Here is a 26,256-nt window from a genome sequence, read left to right on the forward strand (position 1 = left end):
TTGTTTTATGTCTTCTTTCTACCGGTCAGCTTAAAGGAAAGGAATGAAATGGCAGAGAGAGCCCCAAACCTTCAGCTTGTTGTGGTGCTAGTTGCACCACTTTCTCATACAAAATAGTCTGTGGCTAGACACTAGTTTGCCTGGTTTTGGTGGGCACCAGAGGGAATTATACACCAAAAAGCCTTAAAAACTCCGTGGCACGTCATTCTGTGAAACACTATGGATGCAGGCAGGACTTCCAGCCAGATGTTGCCCAACAACGGTGCCTGTGTCATTAAACTGGCTACTAAAATTGACTCTTTGCCAGTGTCACTGGCCATGACCAGAAACATCTGACCTTGAAAAGAAAGAAGAAAGTGGCAGCATAGTTTTCCAAAGCGCTCTGCACCCTCCCTGTGACTAAAGTCCGCAGCCCTCTCTGGCAGTTGGCGCGGGTAACAATTCGCCCCTTCTCTGTAGCAGGGGTGAGGGGTAGGGCCGTGTTCTCCACATACTCCGAGCCTCCTCCTCCGTTTGCATCTTTGGTTTCAAAGTGGCTGAAAAAAGCACAAGTGGGTTTTTGTGCTTGGAAAATGGGGTGGCTAGACTGGTCTGCCCCTGTGCATCTGCAGATGCGAAACTCTGGGTGAGCATTTGGAAAGTACTCCCAGAAGTGCCCGTGAGCTCTGCTCTCAGCAAACACAGCTCGGCTCTGTGCAGGTGTTGGGCAAGGAGCTTCACTGGGGTGCAGGAGAGGGCTTGGAAAAATGATGAGGAAAAAAAATGATTTTTTGTCCTTACATTGCAAAATTACCATGAGCTGGTTAATGGTTAGAGGGTAAAAATGCTTGAATAATTAGTAATATGTGTATGGGTGTCATCAGAGCAGTCCTCACTACATCTGCCTTCTGTGTCATCATTTATCTATCACGGAGACCCCTAATCTCTTGTCCGGGTCGACCCAGCCTTAATCCCTGCACCATCTCGTGGTGGAGTAACTCCTTGTGTGTGGCACTGCGGGCTGGGTGTGCGAGACACGTACTTGAACCATGTTCAGATCAATTGTTCTTGTGTTCTCTCAGCGTCACTATGGATTTTTTTTTTGTGTCCAAAGGTGACTTGAAAGCCAGAGGAGTGAAGAGGTTGGCGTGAGCGCTGTGGCACCTTGCAGCAGGTACAAAGTGTGCTGTGGCAGGACTGTCCTGCAGCACACAGCAGCAGTGCCAGGAGCTAGGGCCCTGGGATACGCGGGGGATCTCTTAGCCCCAAAGGGAGGTATATGGGGGGGGTTCATCACGGGTTCTTCTGTCACTGTTTCTTCTGCATTGATTCCTTAAATATGGACAAAGTCTCTTAAGGAACGAGTCCTTGCCTCCAGCTGGGTGGGACGAGTTTTGAATGTCAGCATCCATCCCTCCGTGCCCATAATGGCCCAGGAGCTGCCGCTGCCTTTAAGCATTGTTACATTATTGGCTTGTGCTGCTGGCTGCCAAACTGATATTTAGTGTACGAGCAGAAGAGAGGGGCGAGATCTGCTCCCCACCACCACCTGTTAATAAATCAGCACCGCAGGGAAGAGCTTTCTGCCAGAAACGAAGCCTCTTCAGCGCGTGCTCCTGGTGGGTCTGTTTATTTCTCCAAAGCACTTCCCACTTAGCGGGGGCGAAGCAGCCCTGCTCCCCTGTGCCTTTTTCCTCCCTCTGATGCTTTTATTACAGTTGCTCTGCTCTGGCAGAAGCTGTCGTGCTCCGGGACAAGGAGCAGCTGAGGTTTTGCTAAGGGAGCAGGAGCAGCTGCACTGCTCGGGGCTAAGAGAAGAAGGATTTGGCCCCAAAGTGCTGCTGCTGGGCATGGGCTGCTCTGTGCTTGGAACAAATTCCTCTTCGTTGCGAGATGGCTGTCGAGGAGAGAGCCCAGGAGACGTCTTCAGGGGCATGGCTACTCAGATGGTTTGTGCTTTAGTCTCTCTGTTTATAAAATAGGGTTTGAGGTGGTTTTGACACCTGCTTGGTGCCGTGCAATGCCACAGGAGCCTGTAGCAGAGGCAGCCGAGCATCCCGCTCCGTCCCCCAGCTGCTCTGGAGGAGCAGCACTGCAGTGTGGAACGGGTGGTGCTTGAGGGCCCCTCTCCAGTTTTCATCTTTGTTTTTCTCCTGCTGCTCTGAACCAGGCAGCCTTGCTGGAAGGGCAGAGAGCAAGCTTTTCCTTGTGCTCTGAAAGAAAACAGGGTTAGCTCACAGACAGCATCATTTTTTAAACCTCACTGTTCATCTCTAGCAGATCGCACTCCAAAACCCCAAATTGTTTTACGGCAGGCTCGAGGTACCAGGTCCCTGCCCCTCGGGAGGACCTGCAGCTCCCCTGGGACCACGCTTTGGTGCGTTGGGGTGGGCTGACCCAGGCTCAGCAGTTCAAAGCCTCCGAGCACTGGGTAGGCAGGGGGTTAGAGGCACAGAATCCTGGTCCTGAGCCTGGTGCTTCACGGTGACTTCCCAGCCAAATGCAGGAGGGCACTGCCACACACGAGTTGTCCTCCAGGATTAATTGGTGACACGAGAAGAGGCTGGGCTGCTGTGCAGGGCCGCGGAGGTCGCTGTGTGTAATTACGGGGTGTCTGGTGGCAAACGAGCCTGGCAGATGGAGGAAGGCACAGAGACAGCTCCGACGTGCCCTCGGTGCCTGAACCAGCTGCTGCGGGGAGGCTGAGCCATTTTTCCCCATCACGGCTTGCAAAGCTGCCCCTGCCCTTCCACTAGTCTTTGGAGGGCTCGGCTGTAAGGTCCCGTGGTTCACCTGGGTCTTAAATCCCACAGGTAGAAAATAAATGACCAAAGTAAGGGGTCAGGTTCCTGGGCGCAGAGCTGCGGTGTTATTTGGAAGCCTAAAAGCTGCCGAGGGGAGCGGGGCTGGAGCCGCAGTGAGCCGAGCCGTGCTTGGTGAGCAGGAGGAATAGCTTGGGACGGACGCTAGAGGGGAGGAGAGAGTCTCGCAAGCTTTGACTTGGAAAAGTAGACGGGGAGACCAAAAGCAGGCGGTTTCAGACGGCTTGGGGTCCACGTCCCCTTCCCTGTGCCTCGCTGGGGAGGGATCCCGAGAGGGCAGGGCACCGAGGGGTGACAAACAGGTGCCCATGTCACCTCGAGGTTCCCACCACACAGTGCTCATCGCCCTCCATCCTCTCCCTGCAGGGATTTCCTTTGTCTGTGGCTCCAGCCCGGACCCTCGCCCATCCCTGGGCCTCATTCTCGATGCTTTGAGGGATCTTCAGCAGGACTTCCTGGACGACTTACCAAATCCTCTCCCTTTCAGAAGCTCGGGACCCTCTGGAGTACATCTCCTGGTCTCATCCCTGTTGGGCTGGGGCAGTGATAGGCAGAGATTAAAAACATTGATTGGTCTTGTGGGGTCAAAGCACCAAGTGTGTTTTTCCCCTGGGTGGTCACTAGGAATTACTTGTCTTTATTGGGGGGGGGGGGGGAGAAAAAAAAAAAAAAAGGTAAAATGCCGTCTTTTCCCTGATCGTCCTATCACTTTCGTGGTATCTAGTGTCAGATTGTGGTATTAAAGGGCAAAAAGAGAGGTGTTATTTTCCCCTTTCAACTGCTATTGCACAATACTGACTTTTTTTTTGGATTATGAACAGTCCAGGGGAAGCTGGAACCCAAACACAAATCTTCGGATTAGATTAGTGGCCTGGAAAAACAAAGGAGAGGCCCTTGTTGCTACGGAAAGAGTGACGGCTTCACCTTAAAATCGAGCAGACTTTGCAAAGAAGGGTTAGCTTGTCTTTTTTTTTTAATATATATTTTTCTTTGCAGTTTGAACAAAGCAAACACGCCGCGGAGATAAGAGCTTGCGAACGGGTCAGCCCCGAGAGGGGAAGAAGAGGTGGAGCAGGTCAGCTGGCTCAGGGGATTTACAGGGGAAGATAAGCAAAAAGAGGGAATGTTTCTGGGAGGTCCCAGCTCCCAGTAACCATTTACATTCAGACACTACGTGCGCCGGACTGATGGCACCGCCACTACTTGCACTGACGGTGTCTGAGGGTCTTGCAGCCCTTGGCAGGTTCAGCAAGGTGGATCAGGGTGGAAGAGACAGAAATTGTGAGGAAGGGGCTTTATCATAGCCCTTGTGAAAGTGCTGTCCCACCCATTAAAAATAAATAAATGAATATGAATGTGTTGATGTGTATGTGCAGAGCTGCTCCTTCGCTCTGCAGGCCCCGCACGTGGCTCGGCAGGGATCCCGGGATGCCGGCAGGGTTTGCCTGGTTGCTTTTAATGGGCACTGGGGCTGTTCCCTGCCACATACGATTTATTCATGTTCTGGATCACGGAGCTTGAATGGTCTTTCCTATTTCCAGTGCCTCTGCCGCGGCCTCATTTGCAGGGTGATTCATGAGGCAAGCTGCAACAAAAGCTTTCCTCCCCCTGCCCTGCTGACCAGCACAAACATTGTCCCTTGTCATGGGAGCCTCTGGCTTTTTGGGTCCCCAATCATCAGTCAGGGTAATCTGGGGCTCCTGCATCACCCCCGTATCCTGCTGCTCCAGAAGTGATGTCCAAGAGAAAGCTGCCTCTCCATGCTCAGAGCCACGCGGGGCAGCGTCCCCTCGCCTGCCTTCATCCCCATGCCGTGGCTCTATCTGTGCTGCTGACACCCTGGGAATGGCTCCACATTTCCCAAGGCGGCCTGTCTGTTTTGTTTTTTTTCCTTAACATGAGCACATCACAATAACAGCCATGATTGGATAAAATGTTTGTTTTCTGCGCAGCACAGAACTGAAGGGCGGCTGGCACTGCTCCTCGCCTGCAGGCTGTCAGTCCTCTCCTTATTTCCCCTCTCGGCAGCATCCCCGCAGCAGGACGCCCGCAGGACACATGGGATGCCCCATGGGACCGACTGTGCCCAGGGCAGGTGTTTGGGTGAGGCCGAGCACCCGGTGCTGCCATCGCCCAAATTCCTGCCCCCTCACCGCACGGCGGTGCCAAGTGCTGCTCTGCCCCCCCGGCTCAGCCCTGCAGCATCCCGCCTTTTTCTTATTTGTTTTTCTCCCCTTCGGAGCTATTTCTTTACCTCCCATATGCCGTAATAATTACAAACGATAACTTCACAGCTGCTCTGCTATTCCGGGCTCGGCAGAGCCGCGCGCCTCCGCCTTTCCTCCCTCCCACAGCTCCAGGTCAGCGTCTTGGCCCCGGCACTCAGGGATTCCTGTGATTTCTTCGACTCCGGAGGATCTGGGCCCTTTTCCCCTCTGTTGCCATCTGTCTCGCCCCAGCACTGCCAAGGGGGACGGGGCTGCAGGATCTTCCTGTTACCATGGAGAGAGGCGAAGAGGTGAGGATGCAGCCCCCCAGCCCTGAATTTAAGGCCTGTGAGCCTTAAATGCTGCTGCCTGGGGGTGACAGCAGCCGCGAAATGGGGCTCGTGGTCAGGGGCTGTGTCCTGCGCCAGTCTGGGTTGACACAGGGAGTGCTCTGCTAAAGAGATGGGGATGGCGAGGGGTCAGGGCAGCAGGCAGCGCTCCTGTCTCGGGAGAGAAGAGGCACGTGTTGCGTTCCCCGTTACAGACCTTGTGGCTGGTGGTTTGTGAGCACTGAGAGCCCACACTGGAGGTACAGGGGGACAAGGGGTTTCTGCTGGCTCCTCCGGAGGCAAGTGCTGCCATCAGTCCTGCCCCAGTCACCGAGCATCCTCGCCCCAGAAGCACGGCTCCAGCACTGCTGAGGCTTGGCAGAAATGTGTTCAGGGAGTCAGTGAGATGTGTGAGGCTCTGCCTGGCACCAACGTGCCCACGAGAGGCTGCTCCCTGCTTCTCAAGCCGTGCGAGACAGGCGTCTCCTCGCCTCGGTTTGCCAAAATCTGGGTGCACAGCACTGATTTTCCAGCTCCAAGAGCCCTGCTGGAAAGGCCCTGGTTTGAACCTGGAGTAGAATGGGTGACATCAGGGGGTGACATCTCCTCCCTGCCAGACCCCACGGGACACCTGCACTGGGTCTCCCCGCAGGACAAGGCAGACACAACTCCTTGGGGTCATCCCAAAAACTGAGAGTGGGCAGGGGGGAGCAGGTCTGTGCACCCTGAGGCTTTTCACACAGTGGGACTACCACAAAAATCCCAACCGAGACTCTCCTGCGGCGTCCCAGCTGCCTGCCGAGCCCTGTGGGGGCAAACCCCCCCGCGGTGGCAGCGCCACGTGCATCGCACACACCTTCCCTGGGGAGTGGGCAGCCCGCGTGGGGATGGCTCACAAAGCCCGAGCCCCCGTGGGCGCGAGCTGCAGGCTCCATCTGGCTCCGCTCTCCAGCACCAGGAGGTGAGGGGAGGAGGGACACACGTGCCCTCAGCAGGCAAGTTCCTCTCGGAGAGCCCCAGCCCTTAACTGGTACAGCTGTGAAAGGGGATGGATGGATCCAGGAGCCTGCCAAAGCTCTTGCCAAAGCAGGGCGGCTGGAGGGCTTGCAGACACACAGGGTTAGCTCCAAATCCAGGCTGATCTGCACCAAAATTGCAGCCCTTATCTCCACCCCAGCCTTGCAGCAGGGTCACTGCAGCTAGCTGGTTGTTGGTTTCTTAGCTTCAGTCTTCTGGATCATGTGCCGCAATTAATCTGGTCTCTCAGAGGCGGGATGAGTAGGAGTCAGAAATGAAGCTGTAATCGTCTGTGCCTTTGGCACGGAGGGAAGGAATCATTTTGCAGTCTCATCTCCCCGCCGGTCGCTCTAGGAAAAGCCTCCATCGCTTCAGCGGCGCTGGGAGAATTACCCTAACACAGCTAACGGGGCTGGGCGAGGCTGAAGGACGTGTGTGCAGAGGGAAGCAGCGGGGCCTGGGCCGTGTCACTGCTCCTTGCCTGGTTTTGTCTGAGTTACCAGGGGCAAGTGCCCGGGCCCTGTCCCCAGGCAGGGTGACCAGACTGCCACCAGCTCCCTGCTGTCACGTTGTGGTGCCAGGCTGCTCGTCCCCGGCACCATTTCCTTCCCATGTCACCCAAACTTGTCCAGCAAACACAAACTCCAAGGCCAGGCCTTGTCCAACACTTGGCCTCTCTTGCAGTGGGAAATGTGAGGTCCTCTGGGGGTCTGCTGCTCCCCGTGCCCTGCTGTGCCTATCACTGTCAGTAGAAGGCCCAGTGTGGAAAGCAATTAGGCCGGGAAGGCCTAACGAGCCCTCATTAACACGCCTTCGGAGTGGGGTTGGCAGAGGAACCCACACCTCGCTGGGAGCGGTTCCCTCTGCAGCCCATGTGGAGGGGGGAGGTGTTGAGGCTGAAGGCTCCAGAGACCCTTTGAATGTCCCCAAAAAGGGATGTTTCCAGTGCAAGTGGCCGTGTCTGCAGGGAGTGGGCTCAAGTGACCGGGGTCTCCATCGCACACCCTGGGGGTGTCTGGGCTGCCCAGGGGACTTCACAGGTGTCCCTGCCCTGCTGTGACTACAGCAGGTGGTGTGAAATGAGCCAGGAGCTGACATCCACACTGGGGACATAACAGAGTAATGTTCCCTTCAGTTTAATTAAGGATTTTTTTTTTGATGAATTATAAATTAACCTGAATTAAAAGACCATTTATTTCAAATGAGAGCGTGTACAAAAAGATTCCACGTGGTTCCACTAAGCTAATCTAAACTTGCACTCTTAATTATTAGGGATTAATTTTCCAAGAGCGCACGCGATGTTTTTGCTAATGTAAACACCAGTCAGATAATGTGGCAGGCGTTCGGAAAGTGAACAGTTTTTGTCTTCTACGGGGTGCAACACTTGATATAAACACGTCGCTCAGGCATTTTGTATCACTGCCTCATTCCCTTTCCCAGGCAAGAATAAGCTATGCCAACGTAAATGGTACTGCTTTCATTTTACAGGGGTATGTATATGTTTGTCTTTAATAATAATAATAGTAATGATGATGATGGATGAGTCGTTCTGCTGTAATTACTCCAACTGATTTAAATCTGTGCAACTTCTGGGCACTAACAAGGCTTGAGCCTGTGGCCAGCAGATGATGACAGAGGCACCTGTGACCCGTTTCTGCCCTTGCCCCTCCTGCCCACTCCTCTCCAAGCTGTTAGGTGCTTTCCTTGCTGCTCAGGATTGATGCGCCCACAGCAGAGCCGGTGGAAAAGGCTGGGGAAACTCCTTTCATCTCTGCAGCACCTCGCTTGGACAACCATGTCCCCTCCAGAGTCCCCTGCTCCCCAGACCTTTGATCCCCCCTTGATCCCATTGTCTGTGTTGTCCCTATTCCATTTCGGTGCATTTGCAGCCTGTAACAGCTCCTTCCCTTTGTTTTTATCCTGGGCAGCATGTATGGACAAGATAATATAGAAAGAACAGCAAGCAAACAAACCTCACCGAGGTCAGTTCTCCCCTGGCTTAGTGCGTGTGATGGAGGCGGGGATGGGCTGAAACTTCCAGCCACTCTGAAGGCATTCATACAGCGAGGACCAACAGCACAGCTTGGATCCTCAGATGAACTTTGTTGCAGGTAAAACCCCAACGTGAATCTGTCTTGACAAACAATAACTCTTTATTTTGTTTTTCTAAAAAAATGTTTTTCAACAATTTTCCTTCCTCTTGGCCCCACCACAAATCCGCTCTCCCCACTCTCTTCTAATCTTTTCTTTGGCGGCTAAAACTATTATCTTTATTGTTTCAGGGCTTGGCTTCTTCCTGTTAGATCTCCTAATTGGATTTCTCCTCTCCAATCTACTTAGTCTCTTCTGTGCGCCCAGCAAAACCCTTTAACCCTTCGACACCCCTCCACCTCGCTGAGCTGGCTGCCCTCGGATGCTCTCTTCTCCCCGCGCGGCTCTGATTTAGCTCCCTCTTGGCAGCATCACTCATTTCCCCCCCTCTGCGAATAACTGAGCTGTGCTTGATGTTACTTCAGAGCAGCTCCTCTTCCCACTTGGCACCGGCACGGCTTCCCTAAGCGACGGCTGTCCTCCCTCGTCTCGCTGCCCAAAGACAATGTGCTGCTTCCTAATCTCCTTCGCTATCTGCGGGCTGCGGGGGGGCACAAAGGCTCGTTTGGTTTTAACCGAGAATAAGCAAAGTGACCTACATCACCCTCCAGAAAGGCTAGCAGCAGCTCCGAAGTCACGCTAGGGCCAAGGAGTGCTGCTGAGAGCTGGAGGGGACGGATCCGTCAAGCTCAGACTCTTCTTTTCCCCTCCAGGAGAGGTGAGGCTATCTGATTTTCTCCTTCTTTCCCCAACCTGGACCAAGGTTTCCAGGAGAAACCTGCTGGTTTGAGGTGTCACAGGCGCAGGGGACAGCTGAGGGCAGCTGCAAGTGAAATCGCCCAGAAGTGACAAGACTTTGGCTGCAACTAACAGAAAGCTGAAGCTCTGCTCCGGGCATCAGCTGAGACAGGAGGGTTTCTGAAACCAAGCCTGGTGGTGCCAGAGGTGGTGGAATAAGATCTTCTCCCAGTGAGTGTGAAAGGAAGAAAAACAGGGAGAAGCGGTACTCAAGTCCCTCCTACCTGGCCTCTCAGCCCAGGTCCAAGTGCCTGGCTCTCGGCAGGCCTTGATGGACCCAGTCCCTCTCCTCTTTTCCTGCTTTTCCAGCTTCTTTGTGACCTCAGCGCCTTTGTGCTTGTGATGCTGGAGCATGTCACCATGGTTAAGGCTGCTATTCCCAGCAGGAATATCATCCCACCTGTGAGATGGATAGGTTTGGACATCGGGGTGTGGATGAGCGCACACGATTACCCTCACTCGCTGTTCCCACTGGGCAGGTGGAAAAACAAATCTGCCAGGTACAGAAAGCCCTTCAGGGGAACGGCAATGGGGAGAGCCCTCCTGTGGAGGAGCTGGTCCGAGGGAGAGAGGGCAGGGATTAATTTGCTGAGAAAACCTATAGTTGGCCTGTTCTCCCACGTGCCTGGTGACAGGACGAGGGGGAATGGGCTAAAGTTGCGCCAGGGGAGTTTTAGGTTAGATGTTAGGAAGAACTTCTTTACTGAAAGGGTTGTGAGGCACTGGAACAGGATGCCCAGGGAGGTGGTGGAGTCACCATCCCTGGAAGTGTTCAAAAGACGTTTAGATGTAGAGCTTGGGGATATGGTTTAGTGGGGACTGTTGGTGTTAGGTCAGAGGTTGGACTCGATGATCTTGAGGTCTCTTCCAACCTAGAAATTCTGCGATTCTGTGATTCAAACTGGGTCTGTTTGAAGGGTTCATGTGGAAAAATGGTGGTCAGGTTTCCCTCTCTGTATCCTATCCTTGTGTTGGCAGAGCTATGACAAGCTTGATCCCTGGGGCTTTCCTGGGCTCTGGTTGCCCTGAGTGCTCAAGGAGCTTGCAAGTTCTCTCTCTTTTTTCCCTTTTTTTTTCTTTTTTTTTTCCCAAGCTGGGGGGCTCAGGAGAGGGACAGGGTCACACCTACTACATAGAGCATTTTTCACTGTTCAAGTGGGAATATGGAGCACGAATTGTCTGTTAAAATAGTAATAATAAGTTTAGGATTTTATGGGGGGCTTACAGTGTTATAGGCTTTGCCTATTAGACCCATTTATGGGATCCATGAGATTAAATAATGCTTTTTGTACCTAAATATCAGCTAAAATTGTTTCTCTGACGGCTTAGGCACCGAAGGAATAAGCACTGCCTGTTGCTCACTACGAGCATTGGCTTTTGTTTGACTGGGATCGTGTTTTATAACAACCCTGCTCAGTTTGCAGTGACCCCAGCAGGCAATCACACCGTGGCTAATAGCAAACTCACTGGCAGGGGCTTACCGCTGGTATTTGCTGCTGACGGTGGAAGGTAGCTGGTTGAGGTCTGTGGCGATGATGTGGTGATTAGGGTGGGTTGTTGGTCACAGCACAACCGGGTAATTGCTAACGATGAGCTAGTGAACTCCCAGGTAATTGCACCTTACCCAGCCAGGTGTGTTGTCACCAGCCGTGTTATAAAGGCAAAGCTGTGAGGTGTGTGAAGGGCAGTCATTGTCTCCATGTGACACTGCTGAATCACAGCCAGAAAATGATCCCTTCCCCTTACCAAGGAAAATAATGCTTGATCTGTTTGTGTTTGCTTTATTAAAGAGATAATACGCTCCTGGTAAGTCTCGCTTGTCTGTCAGTTTGTGCCCCTTCCTTCTCTCCTTATCCTGTAAAAACTGCTCAGAAGTAGGGATGTTCCGCTCCAGGACATGTACCCACGTCCTGAAAACAGGTCAGAAGGGGAAAGAGAGGCTTCCTTACTGCCCCTGCTAAGGGGCAGCACGGATCCCACCTCCGCTGGCCACCAGCAAGCCCTCCCAGATGCAGTGCCTGGCTCACTCACCAGAAGGATTCATCAGAAACCCAGGCTTCCCTCAGCACCAACAGCCCTAGGTCCTAGGAGAGCAGGCATCACTAACGAGGTCATTAGAGGGAAACGTTAATTCTACTTTTAATGAATGTGGGATCTGAGAGAGCTTGTGCGGTCACTCGCTAGAGCCCCGGTGGCCCTTGGGCAAGGTTCCCCAGCCCTCTCTGGGTGTGTTTGGGCTCCTCAGGATGTTATCCATCCTGAATGGACGTGGAGCTGGGAGTCCTCACCTTGCCCCCAGCCCTTGTGTCTGGGGCTGTGTCCAGCTCTGCATCGTCCCCAGCCTTGGCTCTTTGTGTTTGTCCACTGCGGTGGAGAAGCCCAAATTGCTTTGTCCTACACCGTCTGCTTGTGGGGGAGAGGGGTGGAAGCTCAATCCCTATAATTGCCACCCTCCTCTATCCCAGCAAGCAGTAATCACAGGAGCTGTAGTGACACCAGAGTCCTCTAAAGCTGCTGGAGTCTTCACCAGCAGGTCCTGCGGGGCTCTGGGAAAGGCGCCGCCTGAATTACACCCGTTTCACAGCCGGGAGGAAGCAAGCAGAGAGGGGGGGCAGAAACCTCCCTGGAAATGTGAGCAGGCCTTGTCACACACTGCCAGAAGCAGAGCAAACAGCAGGTGAGGGCAGGGGCTTTCCCCAGAGAGCTGAGGGTCAGTGGTCCTGCGCTCACCCACCCCACGGAGCAGCTCGCAGGGGGGTCTGCTGCCCGGAGCGCTCTGGTGCAGGGGCTCGTTATCTGCTGGAGCCTTCTCGTTTCACCTCATTATTAATGCAAAGTGGTGTCAGTGTCTTCATGTTACTTGTGTGGGCTGGTTAACTGGTGCCAAACTGGAGCAAATCCCTTGGAAGGACAGGACTTGCTCCCTAGCACCTAGATGAGCACAAGGCCTCGTGACACTGCTGTTGAGCCTGAGGGTAGCGAGGTGCAGGCAGAGGTCTGAGCACACGACTAAAAGGCAGGGTTGATCCGACCCATGGGCCTAGGGCAAATTATTTGGCTTTTCTCTTTCCCATTCCCTCTCCATCCCCTTTACAACTCAAAGATATAACTTTTCCCTCACATGAGGGCAGGGGAGAAACATGCAAAAACACCTGCTGAAGTGCTCGGGAGATGAAAAGCAGCAAATGATAAGTTGTATGGGCAATATAAACAAGCCTGGCTACAAATCTGCCGGGCCAAATGAAGGCCAAGGAGGGTTTCGCTGGTGGGTGGCACCCACCCCCTAATTACAAGGCTTGCCTCCCGCTCCTGTCACGGGGCAGCATCCTCTTGGCTGGAGGGTGGCTGGCCCTGTAATGCCAGAGTGGAGGTAGGTGAGGAAAAACTCGCCGTGCCGGTCACCTTGAGGGGCAGGAAATCCCCTCTGGGGGAGGTCGGTGTTTGCTGAGGGTCGGAGGTAGTCCCCTCGATGCCCCTTTGTACCCTGGGCAGGCTGGTACCCTGCAGCCCTGGGGGCTGCGCGATGCTCGCCATGCTGCAGCTCCGAGTTACGGGGGACATTTGCAAAGGAAGAAGCAGGCGAAAGGAAGCAGGAGCCTCCTCTTGCATTGCACCTCCCTCTTGACCTGGTTATTCCTGCCAGCCCCTGGCAGAGCGCTCCCTCTGCCTCCCGTCCCGCAGCTGCAGAGCCAGCAGCCCTGCTTTGTCTGCTCTTGCTTCTCCTGGGGTGAGTTTTTCCCAAGGCATTGTCATATGGGCTGGGGGTCCTGTAGGATCTGGGGAAGTCCTTCCCATAGCTGCTGTTAGATTCATTTCCCCTCTCTGACACCTGATTTTGGGGGGAGAAGCTCTGGCATTTACTACTCTGGTCCCACACCAGCTTGTCAGCTGTGGACAGACCTGTGAAAACCCTACTGGCATCATATGGAGAGACTGCTCCAACTCTTTGTAAAGAAGCACAGCCCCAGGGTGAAGTGTAAGCTTTAAGAAGTAAACTTTGGGTACTCCGCTTTTTGAACCTTTGCAGTGTTTCTGGGTCACGCTTCCAGTGTGTCTTCACAGCGTTGGTAGCTAAAGCCTGGTAGTGTATGTGCTGAGGGAAGTGAGACACCCGTATCGTCAGCTCCTGTCGGGGTGAGGAGAAACACGGTGGCATCATCAGGGCTCCCGGATCTTCTGAGATCCACCAAGCCAGGTGGCTTGGTCCTCTTCCACGATGCCCATGGCTCTCCGTTCCCTGCTGCTGCTCGTGTTTCACCTGCACTCCTGCCCTGGCCCTAAATAGCTCTTCCTTCAGGCAGAGCTCTGCAGAGCACCTGGAATAGGTTTGCTGGGTCTGGCTCCTTGTTGTGGCTGAGCACAGCAGCAGTTTTTGGCCTGGGCAGGGAGGCAGCCTGGGATCAGGGGAAGAAGTTGTCATTCTGTGCCTTCTGAGCTTTGTAGGTTAAGTAAAACCATCCAGAGCCAGCGGTGTGGAGACGTGTAGGTGCCTAAAGGTGCAGGCTGGTGTCTGAGCACTGCTTATTTTTAACCTGGCTCCGACACCTCTGCACTGTGAGCTTTGCAGCAGCCTCCTGAAGAAATCCTCTCCTCTAACTCAGCCCTACCGCTTCCTACAGCCTTTCCCTGCTGCTTTCTGCCTGGAAAAGCCTCCTGGGGCAATCAGCACCCCCCAGGAGGGTGGCGCACAGAGGGTCAGCTCAAAAGCAACTGAGCTCTGAAGACTACCTCATGCTTTGCTAGGAGATCTGGGTTTTCTGCTATTCTGTCTCAGAGCTGACAGCTTCTTTGAGACAGGATGCTGGGATGTTGGTGTTAGTGCAGGATGGCTGTGCCAGCCTCCTCCTCTTGGTACTTCTACCAACACTGCACATTAAGTTATTTCTTCCAGGTTTTACTGGCCTAAACTGGAATTTTCTATGGATTTTTTTTCCCCTACTAGGAACACTACTGCTTGAACGAGGTATACTTTCAAAAGCAGCCAGTCGGTGAGCTTTTTTTCCAAAAATCTCCATTTTCCCTTGAAGTCAGGGCACAGCTCCGAGCACCTGTCTCTTGAAAATCAGGCCCCTTTAAGATATCTTGGGCTGCTTTGAATCACTAATTGCTTCTGAATACTTAGGCCAAATGTTTTATCACTTCAAGCTCCCATAGCAATGCAAATCTATACAGCCGAGCAGCCTCTCTCTATGCATGGTGGGGATTGGTATAGATAAGGATTAAAATGGAAACAAATTCAGCCCTGGGGGTCCTCTTTGTTCCTCCCTGCTCTTGGAGGGGTTGCCAGGGCTACATTTGTTCCCTCATCTTTTTGGATGGGATCCAGCGCCCCTTGAATGTGAAGGAAAGACCCGGAATGGCTGGAGAGGGCTGGATTAGGTCCTAGGTACATACATATTTCATTGGCCGTGCCAGGCTGGGCATTGTTTTTGCTCCCTGGCTTCACAAAGGTGGTGCTTTCTGAAACTCCCCCTCCTCGAGGGCGACGTGCTCCAGCATTCGTCCTGTCTGAAGCTTCTGGCTCTTGGGTTATTTTGGGCTTTTGCTGAATACTGCTAGTATTTTCCCAGCATCTGCCTGCTTGGGGGAGAAGGGGATGTGAGCAGGACCTGCCAGAGAGCTGCTTGAAGGTGCCAAATTTAAGGAGAGAAGCTGCCGTGGCACGTCCTGTTTGGGTCGCGGCGTGTGTTTTGGGGCTCTGCTGGCTTCTGAGATTAGTGGCACTTTGCAGAGCCTCTTCCTTCCTCAGGTGCCACTGACATCTTTAAATAACCCACAGCCTAAAGGTGAATTGAGGTGGAAAATCCAGGCAAGCAAGGGCAGCCGAAATCCTCCTCTCTGCTTGTATCTCCTGTTATTGGATCTGCCTGCTGTACAACCGCGTGCTGGGGATGGCTGTGCTCAAAAACTGCCAAGAGCTCAGTGCTAGGGAAGTGAAAGCCAATTTATTCACTTTCCAATAGAAAGGAAGATACATGCTGAACGTGCATCTGTCGGATGATATTTCTATTTCAGGAATGCTGTTAAGTGGAAAAGCAACTTTGTTTGCATGATTTATGCAGTTACTAGAAAACCTCGGGTTAAGTGTGCAGGGATGCTTTGTAGGCATCAGGTACCATTTACCCTCAGCATAACATATAATAAAACCTATCGTATCTTTCACTTTCCACGTGAGATGCAGTTGACTGAGACACATTGTCTGACCTCCCTAAGTACTCTGGACATGGAGAGGAAATAAAGTATCTTGACAAATCTTGTAAAATCAATAGCAAATAAGAAATTAGTCTTCTGGGGGTGATAGCAATTCATCTTTAAAATTAAACAAAAACTGCACATCTTTGTCAGTGAATGGAAAAAAAAAATCTCTGCTCCTCTCAGACTATTTAGGCATTATTATTTCTGTATTTCAGTTGTTTATAAGGCTCATGTAAGACTTTAAGTCGGGATAGCTACTGTTATTTTCATTGCACTTCCAGCACAGACAGCACTTCCAGTATAAACAAGCAGCCAGCCAAAGCAGGTAGATGGAAACACTTTTCTTCCCATTTCACAGTTGGGAGAGTTTAAAAACTCACTGCTCAGGATTTATCTGTTCAAGAGAAACTCTAGAGGCCTAATTCCCTGGAGCTGCTCAGGTGCTTTCCCACCAGACTAGGCTTTCCAGGGAGGCACACGGTGAGAGAAGGGATCTGCCAGCCCCCTGCCCCAGGCAGTTCTGGGCTTCCACTCATCCCTGCTCCCCAAAGAGCTTAAGAGTCGTGCCCTTTGACTCGATGGGACTGAAACCGGTGCTTAAATCCTGACGGAGGCAAACACACATGTGATTATCTCGCTGAACTGAAACCTTTGTGTGTGCTCTGGCTCCTGGCGGCAGCGCTGCAAGGCCAGGACGCGGGGTGCGACAAGCAGGCGGTGGGGCAAGCAGATGTGGGGCTGGCTGGGTGTGTTCATGGGGATTTTACACCGATGCAGAACAACAGGTGGCTGCTGAAGCCGGTAGAAAGCAGGAAAAGGTGGCCCAAAGGGTGGAAGTCGTGCTCCTCCCCAGCCGCTCCCGCAGGCCCAAGCCTCTCCATGCCCTCTCTGTGCAAACAGGGCCGGGAAGGGGGGAGCCGAAGGGAGAACAGGAAAAACCTGCTGGTGCGAGGCCGGATTCGCATTACCCAAGCTGTTTTCAAACAGGTCGCATTCGCTTTGGTTTCAAAGCAGCTGAACGGCCAAACAGCCTCGAGATTGTTTTCGGGCCAGGTTTGACCTGGGCAGAACGTGCTCGAGTCCCTACAGGCCTCTGAGGTGCATCACTGCCTCCCCGCACCCCTAACCTAGCACCAGTGTGAGGCCGTGCTGGTGATTTAAGCCTTCCTGAGCCAACGTGTTTGGCTTTGTGTTTGCCAGGGGCTTGCACGCAGGTATTTTCCCTGGCCTGGCTGCAGGGTGGTAACTGCACATAGCTGGAGTGCTTGTACCTGCCTACCTGGAGGAGGCTTTCAGGCAGCTCGCTGGGCGTGAGGAGCGAGCTCTTCTTGGGAAGAAGGAGGAAAAAAAGAAGCTAACAGAGCCAGAGATCAGATTGTCCAGGGCTGTATCTGCTTATGAGGCAGTAACAACAATAATTTACCTTTTAATCGCAATAATTCATCACAATTCTTTGCAGTTACCTCATGAATCCTCGCTGCTTATCTCACCCCTCTTGTTTAGGGATCTGAAAGCACTTCATAAACATTAATTAATTATTCCTCCACACCCCTGCAAGCAAAGCAAACATTATCCCCATTTTGCAGCAAGGGTAGCTGAGCTCCCTTAATGAGGTAATAGCCGAGCAGGCATAGAGGAGCTCAGAGAGCCAGGCCCTACGCTAACTTCTGCCACCAGCGTGCTGCTGCATGGGCGCTGGGGACATCAGCTTGCAGGAGCGGGCTGGAGGATGGGCTGGAGGATGGGATGCCCCGGGATGGGTGTAGTTATTTCAGGGAAATGCAACGATCATTTCGATCATCCGGAATAATTCAAACCTTTGGCCCCTCAGCACTGCACTCACAGTCTCCGCTGAAAATCATCGCTGTGCCACCACCCCGGCCTTGAGTGCCTGCAAATTGTGAATGGTTCTCAGGTGAGAGGAAAGGCACAAAAAGGGTGAGGACTGATCCTGCCCTCCAGCTGTCCCAGCAGGGTGATCGCTGCCAGCTCCCAGCCTCCACCGAGGGGACAGGCACCTGCCAGCGTGAAGCACCCATCCTTATTCACAGGAGGACTCTCCCTTTTTTAATGACCATGTTAATGACCCTAATCTGTGAGTGTGAAGGCCGTTAATCCTGCAGTTGTGTGGGCTGACAGGGGAAAATCAGAGACCGTTCCCTTGCTGCCTCCTCCTGCGTCACGTTGCATCCCAGCCCGGCTGTCCCCTACCATCAGTGTCTGGTCCCACTTGTGCAAAGGGCATGTAGGAGGCTCTGACCCCTGTGCTGGCTTGGAAATACCCAAGGTCCAGGAGTTAACAAGTCAGGCCGCCTGTCCCACACCTTTCAGCTCCTACAACAGGGCCCAGCTGGCACTTGGGGCTGTGAAACGAGTGGTGCCATCACAAAGCAAGGCGTGAAAGCTCTGCTGAGCTCTTTGATGCCCTTGGTCCTTGAGGCAGGGGGAGGCTGGCACAAGAGCTCTTTGGTGGATGCAGTGAGCCACAAGGATGTAACTTCAAGGGAGGGTCTCCTCTGGAAATGATGGGGAGGATGAGGTGGCAAGGGGCTGTGTCAGGCCCCACGGTAGCCAGTCGGGAGGTGTTTTTTTTTCTCCCAGTTGACTTTTGGAAGCCGACTGGCTCCCAGCATCAGAGCGGGAGGAGGGTTGTGCTTCATGGGCAAGTCGCGGTGAATTAAACGTAAATGAATCTGCAGCTTGATGGACAAATCAGATCAGTGCTGGGAATCCCAGCTCCCTGCAGGGGACGGATTAGTGATGGGTCCTGGTGCATTTACGCGCCGGGAGGGAATGAATGGGCAGAGAGGGAGGCAGCCAGGGCCGCGCTGTCTGCAGCTCGACAAGAAAGAGACATCAGCGGGCTCAAAGAAGAGAGGTCAGCCCTAGATAAACACTGGCTCGGTCCCCCATCAGAGAACCACTGAGGCATGAAGAAAAACTTTAACAGCTGCAATGCTGCTTTTGAACCTCCTAGTAAAAGGGGGGTCGGGAGGTCAAAACTTTCAATGCCTCTGGGAAGGGGAGAACTTTTCCCGGCGAGGCTTTGAAAAACCCTAACTAAATTAGCATGACCACACTGCTAAAGGCTTGGGAAACCCGGATGGCTTAGGTCGCAGGCTCCCCCAGAAGCAGAGAGGCAAGGAGCTGTTGCATTCCCATGCTCAACAACGTAATTAATGGGGCTATTTCCTAGGCGAAGGCAGATATTGAGAAGCCTACCCAGCACCTGGCTGGGAAATAAAAGCCCGTGGGATGTACTCTGTGCATCCTTTCTCCCCCTGCTTTACTTCCTGACACCACTGCCCTTTCCCCTTTCTGTTTCTACCTCCTGATTTCTGTCTCTGTGCTTATATTTGCTGTCTGCTTGGCTTTCTCTGCCATTCCTGGTGTCACGCAGCACAACTCACTGCAGAAGTGGAGAGTTTGGGTGAGGGGGAACAGCAATGAAGTTGCAACAATCCAGAGCACACTCTCCCCTGGGGCTGCTGGATGGGAAACGAGGAGCTCCAGTCTTAACAGCATCACTTTTTTTCTACTTTTATTGCTTTCTTTGTCAGAAATGGTGAGCCCTGATCCACACCCTGAGTTATTCATTCCACTTTAAATATAGATTTTGCTAGTACATTTTCCAAGAGCTGTTTTAGCAGAGAGCAGACAACACAGGTTTCTGGTGGATGATAGCAGCAGGGACCTTGAGCTTGCTGGCAATTATCCCATCGCATGTTTTTTTAGCAGCACTGCCCTCAGCTCAGCTCCCGTTCACCTGCGCTGAGTTTCCAGGGCACCGCTTTCTGCGAGATCCTTTGCAGATCATCCCCCTCTGCTGCTCCCACCACCGCAGACAGGCGCACACAGACTCTGCAGCTGCTGTTATTGCTTTTGGAAAAAGTGCTGTATGCCTACAAGGTGCAACCCAAATACGTAGGAAGACCACTGTAGCCCTGTAGCCATAAACTTTGCCATCCGGGGCTGCAATCCTGCGGGCTGCTGGTGAGCATCCCCCATTCTTATTGCAGCTGCAGGAGCCAAGGGCTCAGCAGCTTCTCCAGGACTGCTGCAAAAGCAGAATGAATAGTTCATTGAATAAAGCCGGGCAGGAGGTGTATCATGTTGCAGAGGCCTGCCCTTAAAGGAGAACAGCTAATCTTCCCACTAGGGCCAGCCGCCTTCCTAAAAGGCCCAACCAAGGCCAAGCAGGGCTGCAGGTGGATCAGCAGGGACGTGGTTCCTGGTGCACCCTCTGTCAGCTGCAATGGCTCTGCGGTTCCCAGCCCTGTTTCAGCTTTGCTGCGACGCTGCGGTATCTTTTATTTTTCGTTCCTCTTGTTGTCCTAGAAACAGAGCAAAAAATTCTTTCAGGCAGGCCCTTTTGTTCCACTCGAGGCAGCATCTTCTGCCTCTCAGTGAAACAACGTGCCATTACATAATGAAATCCCTGAGAGAAAAATAGCAGCGGGTTCAAAACCTCCTAAAGAAACCTGAGAAAACTTCATGTGCTCCAAACTTTCCACAAGTCCTAAGAGTGCTACATGCCTGAAGGGGTCAGTGGGCACTTCCCAGCCCTGCTACAGGTACAGGCTGAGCAACATGGGGGGTGAAATGGGATGTAGTTGGGGGGGGTTTGTGTTCAGTCCTGGCCCCACACGTCTTGCTATTTGTTCATCCTCTTCTCCTTGGAGCGGGAAGCAGAAAAGCAGTCTTTCTTCTGGCTGAGACATCACTGGGCTTTTGGTTAGGAGCCTTTCAGAGCCTTTCTGGCTAAGGATGCTGGTGAGAATGCTAAAAACATTTGCAAATATTTCCATAGGAGTGCACAGCCTGGCCCAGACCGGATCAACGCTGTCAGCCCCCAGAGGTACCAGACACCCAGGCTGTATTGCCCAGGTTTGCCCTGCCTGCCTTTAAGGCAGCCTGTCACACAATTACATGCAATGGTTTATTTATGGCCAGATCCAAGGTCACCGTCCTCGCTTCTGGCTTTAAATTACAGCTTTCAAGGTTGGGGGGGTCTGCCGAAAGAAGCAGTCAATGTGCCACATGGTACTGGCAAGAGAAAATTACTCCTGTTATCTCCTGAAGCCAGGGCTCCCCTGGAATTGCTGGGATTTTGGGGGTAGCTGTATTTATCAGAGACGGAAGGCCTTTTTCTGGGGAAACGTGCCCTTCTGTGTGCTGAGCCAGGCAACCGATGTGCCGGGTAATTTATCCGTGGCAGGTGAGTGGAGTGGCTGAGGCAGGGCAGGACAGTGACACACATTTTGGGAGGCTCTGCAGGACCAGAAGCAACCCCTCAGGTCTCAGGGCCATGAGGCTCTCTCCCCTGGGCAGGAGAGCCAGCTGCATCCTGTCTCGGGCTGGTCACAGCAGCCTCGAGCTGGGTGAATACTCGGGGATTTAATTCTCCATGAGGCCAAAGCTGCCAGCGAGACGCTGCTGCGGCCCCGTGGGATGCCAGAGGGCTAGCAGGCGAGGTAGAAGCTTGTTTATTTTTCGCAGTAATAGCTTTACCTTTACAAGAGATTTCCAATCTTTTTACAAGGTGCAGAAGGTGAAAAGATTTAAAACTCAAAATCTTTTTATTAAAAGACAGGGAAAGACAACCGTCCTAACCAGTGGCAAGCAAACCTCTGCTCAGCTTGCGTCTGATGAGGATCTGAGAAGATTATCCAAACTAATAAATAAGATATATATCTCCTGAGAAGAGCTTTTGTTGTTTTCCCATATAGATCTTTGTTTCTTCTGCACCGTGAGCTCTCCAGGGCACGGCCTGCGCTGCAGGTTGCCAGGTGTATTATCTGATTTGGGGAGATAATAATTACGCAGAATATGTCAGAACAACAGAAAACTTCATCTCAAAAACCAATTAAAGCTGCCGAGTGACAACTACATACTTAGGTATTGCATCATGTACTGATCCCGGGGAGAAGCGAGTGGTTAGGGGCGTCCTGAGCACAGCGAGGTCCCAGAACCAGAGGCGCTCAGGACGCCTGCAGAGGCCGTTCTGCACCGCGGCGTTTGCTCAGCTCTGGGGCTCAGCACCCGGCCGTGTGGCTGCAAGTGGGGACCAAGGGCATCGGGGCCGACCTCTCCCCTCGCTGCCATTGGCTTTTGGCGACATGAGGGGTGTTTTTTGGTGACATGAGGGGCGTGTGGCGCCGGTTCCTTCAGCAGGGAGGGAGGCCCAGCGCCTCTGCGAGGCCTCCGGCGTGTCAGCAGGCACCTGCTTCATTCCCCAGACCTGCCCAACCTGTCCTTGCCCCGGCGTGCCTGCTCCTTACGGCGCATTTAGGGCTCCCCAGCAGCCGAAACGCGTGGGCTGGGGGTGCTCTCGCCCCTGCCCCTGCCCAGGCTGCCCCCCAGGCCTCCACCTGCTCCGGCCTCCACCAGCAGCCGAGCAGCTCCGCGGCAGGGCTGGTCCTCAGGAGAGCCTGGGGTTTTAATTGCCGTGATGAAGGAGCCCTGCCCCGCCGTGCCTGTGCTGCTCGGGTCGGCAACAACCCCGATCCCTGGGGAAAGCAGGGGCTGAAGCCTCCGTGGTGGGAGGTGGGAGGCTGCCACTGGGGCTGGTGGAGGCTGGTTCGGAGGGCGAGGGGCGGCACGGCCACCTCCTGCTGGAGCCTCCCCCATGCCCAGGGCTCCCCTTGGCCTCACCTGGGCTGAAGCCCCCCCAGCCTCCCCGGGAGGCATGGCGGAGGCTGGGTTGGCGGAGGCTGCCCGGGTCTCCCCAGGCTGAGCTTCGCTGCCCTGTCCTCCAAACGCCAGACCCGATGCGGTCGGTTTCCCCTCGGTTTGCTTATTCCAAAAAAAAAAAAAAAAAAAAAATTAATTTAAAAAAAAAAAAAGCCAAAATTTGAGAATTGGAGGCCAAGGGGAGGGGGAGGGGCGGGCTCACCTGGGGGGGCGGGGCCACGGGGGAGGGGGCGCGGCCAGGAGGGCGCGGCGTGAGCGGCGCCGGAGGCTGCGGGCGGCTGCGGGGGCTCCGCGTCCTGCCCGGCCCCCGGCGCGGGGCTGGGCTGCAGGGGAGCGCCTCGCCCACACCCCCCGGCAGCCCCCCGCCGCCCTGCAACACCCCCGGCACTGCCGGCACCGCGCTGAGCCTCTGCGCCGGGCAGCGAGGCCCTGCTGCTGCTGCTGGTGCTGCTCTTGCTGCTGCTGCTGCTGCTGCTGGTGCTGCAGCAGGGCTCGCAGCAGCCCCCAGGCTCGCTGCCTCTCGCCCTCGAAGCTGCCGGAGGAGCTGGTGCCAGGGCCCGGCACGGCGGAGGCAGGTGGCGCTTTGCCAGCCTCCGTCCCCGAAATAAGTTGGGAGCAGTCTCCCGGAGCAACCCGCAGGTATTCCGCTCCTGGCTGGCGCTGGGGCTCCGAGGGGCTGGCTGCGGGAGGCTCCGAGCCCATTACTGGGAAGCTCTGAGCCCATTATCGGGAGGCCGCGAAGCGAAAAGAGCCGCCCCGGCGAGGCCAGCCTCCCTCGGTGGCACAAGGAGGCCGCCATCCGCTGCTCGGGGCCGTGGACACCGACCTCTGGTAAGGATGGTAAGGGTGGAGAGCTGGGGTGGTTTGGAGCAGCTTTGGGCTGCGCAGGGCTGCTCCGAGCACTGGGGACCCGGTGTCACCCGCGTGGCGGTGGCAGCAGGACCTTGGGGACAACACCACGGTGCACCTGCTGTCCCCAGCGCCTCCTGCCACCAGCACGGCGCCCTGAAACCCGCCTGCAGGAGCAGCGGTGCAGGGCAGCGTCGGGCGAAGCAGCCACGGGGGCTCGGCTGTGTGTGTTTGGGGTGTCAGCGCTGAGCCTAGCCACAAACGGGGTCCGCAGCCATGCGGGGAAGCCGTCTGTCTGTCTCCCTCTCCTCTGCAGGGAGGAAGGGCAGAAGCGTCTCCAAATGCGTGGCGCAGAGAGGGGTTAAATTCCTCAGGCACTGGGCTAGATAAGCGCTCGGCTCCTGGCTGCATACTTCTGATGCCTTTGGTGAACTCCAGTGGCACTCAGCAGGTTGTTTTGTAACTTTGCTCGTAGCGCGCTGCGGGTCCAGAAGCAAACCGGCCTCTGCCTTCTCCCTGCCCTGTGACAACGCTTTGCACTGCACCCTAAAATCCCGGCGGGGAGCTCGGGGCTGGCGTTGCCTTTCCTCCTGCTCGAGCAGAGCAGGTGCATCGGCACAGCACACGATACTCCCCTCGGGACGGCATCGGCAGCGTTTGCAGGGGTTTCTTGCAGAGCGGTGACCAGAGGGGATCCGAAGAGGCGAGGGGAGCCCTGGCTGCTCCCTGAGCAGAGCCAGGGCAGGCTCCAGGGGATGCTGACAGCACCGTGCACGAGCACAGGGGCTCAGCTGCAAGCGATGCTAAAGGCACCCCCAGCCCCGAATGCTGCTCGCCTTGCTTATCTGGCGGTGCTGCAGGGGGGCCGTGCGGGTTGGATGGGGTGGAGGAGCTCACCCCTGCCCGGAGCCGGCTGGAATGCCAGGAATCCCCCTCCCCGTGTCCCCACGCTGCTCCACCGCCCTGGTTATCTGCTGCGAGAGCCCAGGCACGGCGCCTGGCCCCGCTCAGCACGCCTCCCTGACGGCCGCCCTGCGCTCCCCTGGAATAAATAACGCGGAAAGCGAGGGGTCCGCACGTGACGTGCAGAAGCCTTTTGGCAACTTTTTGGGGAACAGCTGCAAGGCCTGGAGTGCACAGCTTGTGGCATCCTGGGGGGATGCTCGGGGCAGCCTCGGTGGGGCGTCCTCACCCTCGCGGGGATGCAGGGCTGGGATGGGGCCGTGCCATGCTCCAAAACCCCCATCTCCTGGCAAGGGGGTCTGGTGGCTCTAAGAAATAACCCCCCCTGACCGAGTGTGAGACAGGGAATTAGCTTTCCCTGGATGAAAAGGGAAAGGGGGAAAAGGGTTCCCCCTCTGAAGAGGGCAGCCTGAGCGACCGTCTGTCCCTGAGATTGTAAGCCAGCAGCGGCACCAAATCCACTTTTTATTACTATTTTTTTCTTCTCTTTGAGAAGAAAAGCAATTTAGAGCTGTGCTCGGTAGCTTTGGATACCTGCAGGCCCAAGTGAACGTGCTGGGGAGTTTGCCAGCCTTGACCAAACCTTTTGGCAGCGGGCTGCGGCTGGTGAAAGCAGGGAGGCAGCGGCGGGGCTGAATCATCTGAGGGCACTTGGTTCCCTGCTCTCTGCGAGGCAGCTTGGCCAAAAAAGGTAGAGCGGTGTAATTAGCGAAGATACCAGGGTTATACCTGGTGCATACGTGCTTGGATACCAAGTGGAGACATGTCGTGGTTGCCCTTGCACCACGCTGCAGAGAAACGCTGCCCGAGTGTGTCAGCTGCAGGCCTCGCTGGCTCATCCTCCGCGGCTTCCCAGCCTCTCTGCCCCGTCCTCTTCGGCTCTCCTGCTGGGGGAGGAACCTCAGCAGGGGCTTGGAGGTGACCCAAGTGTTCCCCCTGCGGGCAGGGAAGCAATGCTGTGGGACTGCGGGCCTGAGGTGCCTGTGCTCAGCACCCTGCCCTAGAAAGAAGTCCAGGTGCTGATTGGGGACGGGCTGGCCTGTGCCTGGTTTTAGAGGTGGGAGGGATGTTTTCGGAGTTACCTCTGTGCATGTGGTTTTTAAGAGCATCTTTTTAAAGGATGTTCCTTTATCTGTTGCAACTTGCCTGTGCCCTTGTAAACCTGTGCAGCCAAATTAAGGCGTAAATGCATCTACACGCAGGGTTTTCAAGAAAATCCTATTATCGTAAATGATTGCTAACCATTTTATGCCCGTCCATTTTTCAGGTGCCAAGCTCATGAGCTTCTAAAAGCAGCTGATTATCTTGCTTTTTGTGGGCTGGAGTCAGCACTTTCTTGAGGGTGCTGGGGTGCTTCCAGCTGCCCTGGGCTAGTCATCTAGAATAACTCGTTGCTTCAAAAAAAAAAAAAAAAAAAAAAAAAAAAAAAAAAGAAACCTCTTACCTGAAGACATGGGTGGGTCAGCCCTGAGCTGGAAGTGCTGGGGCAGGCGAGCGCTGCCTGGGTTTGGGGTGGTTTCCTCTGCCTCTTCGTAATCCCCGTTGCAGCACAGGACCTGCAGGAGCTCTTGGTTTTAGGAGCTGTGTGCTAAAACCTCCCCGCAGCCCCAGGGTGCCTCCTGCATGCCCAGGAGGACTGAGGATGGGAAGGGCTCTGGGACCAGTTCCTAGGTTGAACTGGGTCGGGTGTTGTTGGTGCCACGGCACTCTCAGCAGCATTTTGGGGCCAGATGTCCTGTACCATGTGGCTGATGTACGGAGGGAGGCTCTGGAAGAGCACTTTTTTAGGGTTTTGCTGGTTTTGTGATTTCTGCCAGGGATTGCTTCCCCCAGGAGGTGCGAGCGCCTGCTGGGGAGCTTGTCCCTGCCTCTGGATGCTTGCCTGAGGCTGCTGGTGGTGTGCGGGGAGTTGGGCGAGCACCAGAGGCATCTCTACAGGATAGAGGTGGTGTGGCTTTGGAGGCTTTGTGCTTGCTCTTTTCACGTGTTGATTTTTTTTTTCCCCCTGAGTTGTGTTTGGAGGTGGCAGCGCTCCTTTCTGTGAAGAGGCAGAAGAGGCAGATACGCCTGGGCTGGACGAGGAGAGGCTGCTTCGCCTCTGGTAGTTTGGGAAGTGTTGTAATGGTGCTTTGGGAATCGCGGAGGCTGTGCTGTTGGACTCGGTGCTGTCGCTTTTGGCTCATTTAGGCTCTTAATGACCTGACAGCACAGACAAGTCAGGGTAAAAGGCTCTAAAGGCTCGGTTTCCAGAAGCAACCTGAGATGAGCCTGTATCGTGTACAGCTTAAACACCTAAATGCTTATGGGGGGGGG

At 54.4% G+C, this 26,256-nt stretch overlaps 1 protein-coding gene and 1 long non-coding RNA gene across 5 annotated transcripts in view; both read left to right on the top strand.

Moving 5' to 3' along the window:
- The first annotated feature begins 5,109 nt into the window (after positions 1-5,109).
- LOC110352216 (uncharacterized) lies at positions 5,110-11,032 on the top strand. The gene is made up of 3 exons (XR_002400849.4): positions 5,110-5,319; positions 8,283-8,465; positions 8,637-11,032. It is a non-coding gene; the product is annotated as an uncharacterized lncRNA (long non-coding RNA).
- An 863-nt stretch (positions 11,033-11,895) lies between these two features.
- The window catches only part of RASSF7 (Ras association domain family member 7), a 29,868-nt gene continuing 15,507 nt past the window's right edge, over positions 11,896-26,256 (top strand). Inside the window, exon 1 of one of the 4 annotated variants that reach the window (XM_072038941.1) lies at positions 11,896-11,920. The gene's annotated coding sequence lies outside the window, so the exon portion shown is untranslated. Of the gene's footprint in view, positions 11,921-12,832; positions 12,971-22,371; positions 22,963-26,256 lie in introns of those variants that run through there. The other 3 variants (XM_072038940.1, XM_021270577.4, XM_021270575.4) reach the window with 3 other exon arrangements.

Source organism: Anas platyrhynchos, chromosome 5 (genome assembly GCF_047663525.1).
Source record: "Anas platyrhynchos isolate ZD024472 breed Pekin duck chromosome 5, IASCAAS_PekinDuck_T2T, whole genome shotgun sequence".
Lineage (NCBI taxonomy): Eukaryota > Metazoa > Chordata > Aves > Anseriformes > Anatidae > Anas > Anas platyrhynchos.